At 45.5% G+C, this 10,068-nt stretch overlaps 1 pseudogene; it reads left to right on the top strand.

The window, feature by feature from the left end:
• The first annotated feature begins 1,242 nt into the window (after positions 1–1,242).
• On the top strand, positions 1,243–2,116 carry LOC122192401 (annotated as a pseudogene).
• Positions 2,117–10,068: the final 7,952 nt, after the last annotated feature.

The raw sequence follows: 10,068 nt of genomic DNA, 5'->3' as shown, positions 1-10,068 counted from the left end.
AGCTAATTCTTAGTTTTGTTACAGCAAAGCTGATATTCAGATCCTCTCTGCCAGATTATCTCACTCCAAATGTACAGAAGAGGAATACATATATATATTCTATTATTGCATCTGCATGTCTCAAATATCAGCCAAGCAGACTTTGGCTGAAACACCAGGACATTTCCCAGACAAATAAACTCACTGGCAGATCTGACGAGATGATTAAGTCCCAAGAAAATGGCAGCAAGGAGCAGATGCAGGTGACCACATTATGTAGACTGCTGTCTGACAGAGAGCATCTTCTTACTTCTAAGAGCTGCTTACTTCAAGTTAAAATTCAGGATATGGATTTTATATCATTTGATGAAAAAAGTGTAAGCATGTAAATATTTGTATGGATTTAAGCTTGGTTAGATTTGTTCTGTACTTTTGCAGGTAGGATTGACAATGAAAATAAAAGTCAGGTCATCATTGCTTGAGTCAAGTTAGTAGGTGGAAACTCACAAAGATAGCCGTATCACGTAGCTTTGAGAACCAAGCACGAAGTGAATTTCACTTAATTCCAGATATCCAACTGTTCGTTCACCATGTGTGGTGGAACTTGACATGACATGAAACACCTTGAATTTCATCATAAGTGATACCACCAACCCGAGCATCTTTGGACATTCATCTTAGGAACTGTGTTTCTGTATTGTGCCATATTTCTCCTTGTTAAATACAAATTGTTTCTAGGTTGCCTAGCTCACATCCAGGTGACTATAAACATTTAGACACTGAAGTTAACTGAGAGACATCCAGCCAACTGAAACTGGAATTCTTCTGGCTTACCACAGATCTCACTCATATGATAACATAACCCAAACTTTGGAGGTATCTACTTCTTTCTGTAGAACATAAGCACAGTGCAGTTATTGGAAGTTTGTAGGTTTGTCTTCCTTGCAACTAAGTTACAGGTGATTCTCAGCCTGTGACTGCAAGGATGTTCTTGTACAGGTTCCCCAGCAGAGATCTTTTACTCAGAGGTCACAGTCATATCCAATCTTAAGCCTCATCTCATGTTCTATGCCCCGTATTACTTGCAGTAGTACTTCTGAGACCACTGGTCTGTCCCAAGCTACTAATCCATTCGTGGTGTATGTGGTTTTTGTTTTTTTTTTTTTTTTCTCTTTTACAATGAGAATTCATGAGGAAACAAAGCCTGGAAACCAAACCACTGTTACCCACTTCTTACTCTGAGGGTTTGGCCTACGTGACAAGATGCAACTCCTATTTTCCACAGTGATTTCTGTCACATTCCTGGCCACCATAATAGGTAACTCTTTCATTGTGGTGATCACAGCCATCGACTCTGCCCTGCATACTCCCACGTACTATTTCCTAAAGAATCTCACCTTGACAGAGATGCTACAGCCTGAGCACTGTCCCCAAGATGCTCTTGATTCTGCTGGGAGAGAGAAAAATTATTTCCTTCACAGCTTGTGCCTTGCAACTCAGTTGTGCTATACTTTTTGTCACATGTGAGTGCTTTCTCATAGGTGTAATGGCTTATGACCGACAAGTGGCAATATGCCACCCGCTGCATTATGGCACCATGATGAACAGGGATCTCTGCTTTAGGATGGCTGTTGGGTCTTGGCTCTCTGGGATACCTGTTGCTCTGATCTTTCCCACGTGGCTATTTACTCTGCCCTTCTGTGGGAGAAACCAGGTGGATCATTTCTTTTGGGATGTTTCTCCCGTGTTGAAGCTGATGTGTGCAGACACAGCTTTGTTTGATCTACTGATTTTTATTGCTACAGTCATAACAGTGATGATCCCTTTTTCACTGATCATTATTTCTTACCTTCTCATTATTCATGCTGTTCTTCAGATACCCTCAGTCGTGGGCCAGAGGCAGCCCTTTTCCACACGTGCAGCTCACCTGGTGGTAGTAACTCTTTTCTACAGCACAGCAGGCATCATTCACTTGCATCCTAGGTCCAGCCTCTCAAGCAATATGAAGAAAATGGTTTCCCTCTCTTACACAGTTGTTACACCTATGATCAACCCCTTCATCTATAGCTTGAGGAATCAGAAGGTCAAGCAAAGCCTGAGGAATGCACCAACAAGAGGCTACTTGGGAAGCAGATGATCCTTTCTCTGTCCAGCTCATGAGTTCCTCATAGCTGCACAGGAAATAAGTGTTACGCTGGTGAATAATTTAAGAGGCATTTCTGAAAGAAGTTAAATGCCTTTCAAAAAGATGTGCTATTTTAGCATTCCTTTGCTGTTACTGTATATTGTATCCATACAATATCAGCCATTTTTTACTGAGCATATAAGAATAAATTATTGTGATTTTACCTCTGGTCTTGCAAGCAATTAAGTAAATCTGAAAAAGTAGAGGAATATTTGAAAAGTCAGCGTCATTGTTATAACATTTGATTCTCCCCCATCATAAATGGTGTGCATAAGTGGTAACTTATGTACATAGATAGGAAAAGTCTCTAGCAATGGCACCTGTTGTCCCAACGGATATAGCATTTACTTTGTTCTTGCGGGTGGCCCAAGCAGTGGCCTGCAAACTAAAACAAATCACTGTCCAAAGGAGGACTTTCCAGACGTGTTGTCTATAGAAGAGATCTAAATAACAAGCTTAGATTTTGAGTGAAGGCCAGGTCCAGCTCCTATCACTAAGAGTAGTCTTCCAGAACTCACAACTTCATCTCTTCTCTGCTTTCTGACACCTGCTCTCAGCCCCTTCCAACATACATCTGAATGAACCACAAACAGTAAAAATCTGTTAATTTTTGCTTCAGATTTAATCATCAAAGCACCTGATATAATCCCCTCTATGGAGGAGAGCAGTCATTTCTAATCTGATTTCATCCTTGCACAGATGCCAAAGAGAGTTCCAATGAGTTGCATACCAGAAGTTCCCATTTCTGTTTATTGTTCAGGAGAGCCCTGGTGACTGATTTCAATGCAAAAATATCTCACTTTCATACTCTTTACACATGCTACATAAAGACCTGTGAGGTTTTTTTATGTTGTCTTTGAGAGAAATTCACCCTGCTTGTACTTGACGCCTCTCAGAGAAAAAGAGGAAGTAAGCTGCTCTCCCTGCTACAGGTGAAACATGAGTGCTGAGCTTAGACCAGGCTTCTAGCTAGTAAATATCTCAATTACATCAGAGAATTCTTCTCCAGTCTACTTAATATCCAAGAAAAATATCTGTAACTTCAGATACCGGAGTCCTCAGCGCTGGCGTTCAGTCATGGTATCTGTAACATGGGCTTATATATGTGGAATACATATAATGTGGCAGGGGGATTCAGTGTGGAGCCAAGAGTTGGACTCAATGATCCTTGTGGCTCCCTTCCAACACGGGATATTGTGAGATTCTAGGATATGATACTTGTTGCCTGAGCTTGCCATCGGGTCTCTACAGCCCATCTTAGTGCAAATTATTCCTTAGAAGAGCAGGAAGAGTTTCCTTCTGAAGCACGGAGAACCTCTGAAATAACTTGCTGGGAATTTTAGAGAGCAAACTCCAGATTAACTACTCATTGATGTAGCCTCTCCTTCAAAACTAATGTGAACAAACATATTTGAAGTCACCCCACCGGATTCTCCTCCCAGCTCAAGCAAGTCATTTCAGCCTTATATTAACCCTTAGGTCAGATGAAGAACACAGGAAGAAGAAAATATTTCTGCCCTTCTGGAAATATCAAGAAAACCTCCACTTTCAACTAGCTGCACTACAAGCTCCTAGATGTTCCCTCATACGAGTTACAACTGCAGCCATGCTAGAGAAAGCAGCTTGGCAATACCGTACAGCGTTACGTCCTCTATCCAATGGCTTCTACTTTGTCTCCCATGTCAATTCAGACGATTCCACGTTTGGGGGCTATGATCAGATGCAACAAACATTTTGGCTTCCTAAATTCAAATGGTTCCCATTTTGGCTTCCCAAATTCAAAATGCATTTAACTTTTTTCAAATTAATCTCTTATTTAAAATATAGTTGTTGACTCACTTCTAAAAGAAAATTGGCTTGGAAATGTAAAATATACAAAAGGGATAAACATCAATATCTTTCCAGAATTTTAAATTTTAATTTTCCTGTCCAGAATGATTTTCTAAAATTGGCCAAAATCTTGCAAATATTCCCCATGCTTCTCTATTTCTTTGTTAAACAAAAAGAAGACCATGCATGCATGGTATGCACAGAATCACAGAATCAAAGAATGGCCAGGGTTGGAAGAGACCTCAAGGACCATGAATCTCCAACCCCCTGCCACATGCAGGGCCACCAACTTCCATATTTAATACTAGACCAGGCTGCCCATGGCCCCATCCAATCTGGCCTTGAATACCTCCAGGGACGGGGCATCCACAACCCTTCTGGGCAGCTGTTCCAGCACCTCACCACTCTCTCTGTAAAGAATTTCCCCCTGACATCCAACCTAAATCTCCCATCCCTCAACTTAAAACCATTTCCCCTCGTCCTGCAGTTATCAACCCTTTCAAAGAGTTGATTCCCCTCCCCTCTGTAGGCTCCCTTTAGGTATTGATAGGCTGCAATGAGGTCACCCTGCAGCCTCTTCTCTGGGCTCAACAAGCCCAGTTCCCTCAGCCTGTCCTCATAGGGGTGGTGCTCCAGTCCCCTGACCATCTTCGTGGCCCTCCTCTGGACCCTCTCCAACAGCTCCCTGTCTTTCTTGTACTGGGGGCTCCACACTTGGAGGCAGTATTCCAGATGAGACCTCACAAAGGCAGAGTAAGGGGGACAAGCACCTCCCTGTCCCTGCTGGCCACTCCTCTTTTGATGGAGCCCAGGATACCATTTGCCTCCCGAGCCGCAAGGCCACACTGCTGGCTCATGTTCAGTTTTTCATCTATCAAGACCCCCAGGGCCTTCTCCACAGGGCTGTTCTCAAGGACCGCTCCTTCCAGTCTGTATGGGTGCCTGGGATTCCTCCGGCCCAAGTGCAAAACTCTGCACTTTGCCATGTTGAACCTCATTAGGTTCACCTTTCCAGCCTGTCAAGGTCCCTCTGAATGGCATCCGTGTCAACTGCACCACTCAGCTTGGTGTTGTCAGCAAACTTGCTGAGGGTGCACTCAATTCTGTCATCGCTGTCACTGATAAAGATGTTAAAGAGCACCAGTGCCAAGACAGAGCCCTGGGGGACGCCGCTCGTTACCAGCTTCCACCTGGACACAGAGCCATTGATGACCACCCTTTGTCCGCAGCCTTTCAACCAGTTTCTTATCCATCGAGTGATCCACCCATCAAATCCAGATCCCTCCAATTTGGAGATAAGGATGTGGTGGGGGACTGTGCCAAAGGCCTTGCTCAACTCCAGGTAAATGACGTCAGTCACCTTTCCCTTGTCCACCGATGCTGTCACTCCATCATAGAAGGCCACCAGATCAGTCAAGCATGACCTTCCCCTGGTGAAGCCGTGCTGTCTGTCTCAGAATACACACCCATTCCTCATGTGATCAAGCATGTTATCCAGGATGATCTGTTCCATGATCTTCCCAGGCACAGAGATGAGACTCACCAGCCTGTTGCGCCTCTCAGTCCTCCTTGCACACTTTCTTGTCAATGGCAGTGACGTGACCCTTCCTCCAGTCATCCAGGACCTCACCTGACAGCCACAACTTTTCCAGTATGATGGAAAGAGGCTCGGCAACTACCTCAGCCAGCTCCCTGGGATGCACGCCATCCGGCCCCATAGACTTGTACACATTCAGTCTCATGAGGCGGTCTTGGACCTGCTCTGTCCTTAAAACCGGGGGGTTTTACCACCTGGTCCCCACCTAGAAGTTTAGGGATGCAGGGCTCAGGGACTTGAGAAGTACTGGAATCCTGGCCCCCATTGAAGACCGAGGCAAAGAACTCATTCAGTACCTCAACCTTCTCTTTGTCCGTTGAAGCAAGTTCTCTTTTTACATTTACCAAAGGAGGCACACTCACTGTGGCCAATGTACCTGTAGAAAGTCTTCCTATTGTTTTTCACATCCCGCGCCAAGTTCAATTTGCCTGTGCCTTGGCATTCCTGATCCCATGTCTGCCAGTCCAGACAGCATCCCTCTATTCTTCCCAGGTGACACAGCCTTGTTTCCAGAGCTTGTACGCACCTTTCTTCGCCCGCAGCTGCCCAGCAGATCCTTACTGAGCCACACTGGCTTCCTACCTCCTCTGCCAACTTTCTTATTCAGAGGGACAGAGTGTTCTTGTGCTCTCAGGAAGGCATTCTTGAAGAACAGCCAGCTCTTCTCAGCATCTTTGTTTTTAAAGACAGCATCCCAGGGCATCTCGGCCAACAGTCTATTGAACAGCTTAAAGTTCACTCTTCCAAAGTTCAGGGTCCTGATGCCACTCTTCACCAGACCCACAACCCTCGAGATCACGAACTCGACCAGGGCGTGCTCACTGCAACCCAGGCTGCCTCCAACCTTAACATCATTAGTGATTTCCTCCACATTGGTGAGCAGCAGGACCAGCAATGCTTCGCCTCTGGTCGGTCTGTCCAACACCTGGACCAGAAAGTTATCATCAACACATTCCAGGAGCCTTCTAGAGCTCTTGCAGCTCGCCGCGTGGTCTTTCCAACAGATACCCGTGTGGTTGAAATGTCCTATCAGGACAAGAGCCCATGAGCACGAAGCCTTCCACATCTGAAGCAAGAAAGCCTCGTCAGCAGTCTCCCCTTGATCAGGTGGCCTGTAGTATACTCCTATCACCAGCTGGCCTTTATTAGACCCATCCCTAATTCCAACCCACAGGCTCTCAACCTGTTCCTGACTGTTTCTCAGAGGGAGCTCCTCACAGTCTATCCACTCTTGGACAGAGAGGGCAACTCCCCCATCCTTCCTACCTTGCCTCTCTCTTCTAAAAAGCCCATAGCCCTCAGTGGTGGTATTCCAGTTATGGGAGTCATCCCACCATGTTTCCATGATAGCAACAAGGTCATAACTTTCTAAGCGCATCACAGTTTACAACTTGTCCTGCTTATTTCCCAGGCTGCGTGCACTGGTATAAAGGCACTTCAGCTGGGCTTTCCATCTCACCGCCTTTATAGAGGATCTGGGTTCCCCTAGAACAGCAGCATCCCCAACACCCCCCTGCCCCCGCCCATCACCTTGTACTTCACTGTCATCGTCCATCAAGTTCGGTACAAGCCCTCAAACGACCTGCTCAGCCCCAGTGGCCCTGATTTTGCCCCCTTTCCCCCTTCATACCTAGTTTAAAGGCCTGTCTATGAGTCCTGCTAGTTCCTCAGCTAAGATCCTCCTCCCCCTCAGAGACAGGCTACTTCCATTTGCTGCCATCATGCCAGGCGCCGAGTACATTGCCCCATGTGCACTTGTATTCTTAATTTCTCCGGATAAATATCCACTAAAATTTCTTCTACCATTTCTCCATTCATACAAACGCCTACTTCCTGTCGGACTACCTACCAAACATTTTTTCTATCAGCTTGATGTTTGTATTATCTCATATTTGTCTGTTTAATTCTGGGACAAGGATCAGTTGTAATTCCCATCTCTGATCTCTCTGTCATAGATAGCACTCGTATCTACATATTGATTCATGTGTCTTCTGATCACACGCCTGTCTCTAGCAATGCCGCCTGGGTTCATTGTGGTGGTGTATCTTGCAGTCAGTGTTCCAAAACACTATTCCGTTTCTGAGTAATCTTATACTTAGCATGAGTTTTGGTAGCATTGGTTCTCCTACGGAAGGAGCTGTAAGCAGGGACATTACTGAGAGCTTCATGCTCCAGAGAGACCGCTGAAAACATGCAGTCCACAGGATACTTCACCTCAAAGGTAATATTCAGTTTGTGTTGCTAGCATCAGCCTCTACCAGAAACGGACACCTACTAAGGTCACTTGGAACTCATTCAATTTAAATACAAAACAAGAACTGTGTTGCAACACGTGCCTATTAAAAGTCTTAAGTCTAGCAACACTTTTCCTGAGAGACAATTTCACCTGTCAACTCCCTCATGACTGTACAGAAAGTTAGCAACAATAAATAAAGATTAAAAAAATGATTTAAAAAAATCTTGTTATGCATTGCTTGGTCTAACAAGCCTAACGAGGTTGAAATTACAGTGCAAAGCACAAACTCAGAATTGAAGTTTCCTGGTGTTTTAATGGGGCCTTCTGAGACTATTAGAGATGGAGCTGTTGCAGGAGATCTAAGTGACCCTCTGGAGAGGAGCTGATTAGAAGTACAAAACCAGAGCATGGTTAGAGGCAAAAAAGAGAAGGAACAAAAAAAGGGGTAAGGTGTTGATGCCCAGCATTACCTTTGCAGCCCTTGCCTGAATGAAGTTTCTTTATGTCAATGTAGGGCATACAGAACAGACTGTCTGCACCACATACATCTCTGGGAGCAGAGGAGGACAGCAAAGATGCCTGAGTAAAGGACCCTCCTGCTCTCCTTGCTGCTGCAGCCAAAACAAGCCAAGGCTCTGTTAAAGGAACAGACCTCCCTGTCACAGTACAACCCTACCATACCTTCTCTTTGAGAACAACCTCTGTGACTACTGTCCCATAACTGCCAGGTCCACAGGCACACCGTTGGTATCAGCCTGGCCTACACATCACTGCTGTCCCAGCCTTTGGACTACTCTCCTCCCTTGTGCTCATAAGCCTCATACACTGCTGCTCAGTCCTGAAACACAGCCCTTAACCTCAGATTTCCTGATAAAACCTCTGCCCGTAGGCCCCCAGCAGCCCAGCCTTACAGAGGCAGTACCCAACTTTTCCATGTGGTCTCTCCTGCCCTCAACAAGATTCCCACCAGACGCCATTATTGTAGTGCTGCTTCACAGACTGCTCTTGCAGCTCCAGAACTTCCACTTGCCACAGACCTTTCCCCCCACTTTCTGGGAACGGACAGCTGAAGAGCATCTTCTCCCAGGTGACGTGATATCTCTCCACCTGTAGTCCCAACCCTGCCCTTCAGCTCCGCTCAGTGGATATATGATCTCCCATTCTCAGCATCATACCCTCTTCCCCATCCCAAAACCTCAACCAGTTCCCTGAAATACCACCCCCCAAAGTCCACCCCCTCAGCGGTGCACAGTTCACCCACTGCCTTCACTGTACTGACTCCAGTAGCTGGCACTACTCCTTACGGCGGCCAGCAGCTCCTGACGGTGATCTGTGACTCCCTCATGGTGGCTGCAGCTCCTTGTAGGTGCAACGCTGATCTCTGCTCTGTGCTGACCGTGACAGGACGCACGGCAACGGCATGGAGATGCATCAGCAGAGGGTCAGGGTGGACATGAGGAAAAGGCTGGGATGGTGTGTGGGAGACACGTCTGTGGCACTGCACTGACTCCTCAATTCCTGTAAGAGGCTCAATTCAACGCAGGACATTTACTCTTCTTGTGGCTTTTGACTTAAAAGTAGCCTAAATAAGGAGAAAATGTGACAAATATGCATTCAGTTCATTCAGAATTATTTTTTAGATAGTTTTCATCTTTGTTTTCCAAGTTGTTAGGTTTTGTGTGTGTGTGTGTGCGTGTTTTTAATAGGCCAATTTGAACTTAATAAAAAACATCTAGGTGTGTACTTTTTCCAAATAACTAATCATCTCTCCTTCTGACTGGCTAAATCTCCACATCAATACCACGTGCTTGCTGTAGAAATGACCTCCCATAGTTCATATCTGTATGGCCCGGCCTCAAAAAGTCACAGAAACCATAACTTTTGATATGTCGTCAGTATTAACCCGCATAAGTCTGGGTTGCTTCCACCAGGGCTTCTCTGGGAGAAGTGATTGCCAAACTACTTTCTATCATTTTTTTGAAAGGTCGTGGAGAGTCTTCAGGTAACAAGTCTTCAGGTTAACAAGAGAGTTACCTGAAGACTTGAAGAAAGCCAATCTTACTCCAGTCTTCAAAAATGGTAAGAATGTGAGCCCAGGTAACTACAGGCCAGTCAGACTCACCTTAGTCTCTGGGAAGGTAAAGAAATGGTTGATTCTGGATGCTTATCTCCAAGATCCTGGAAGAAAAGAAGGTTATCAGGAATAGTCAACATGGATTCACCGAGAGGACATAATGCTTG

Source organism: Lagopus leucura, unplaced genomic scaffold, assembly GCF_019238085.1.
Source record: "Lagopus leucura isolate 7727_CA_CO unplaced genomic scaffold, USGS_WTPT01 35161-0_obj-0_obj, whole genome shotgun sequence".
Lineage (NCBI taxonomy): Eukaryota > Metazoa > Chordata > Aves > Galliformes > Phasianidae > Lagopus > Lagopus leucura.
This window is presented reverse-complemented; position numbering and strand designations above follow the sequence as displayed.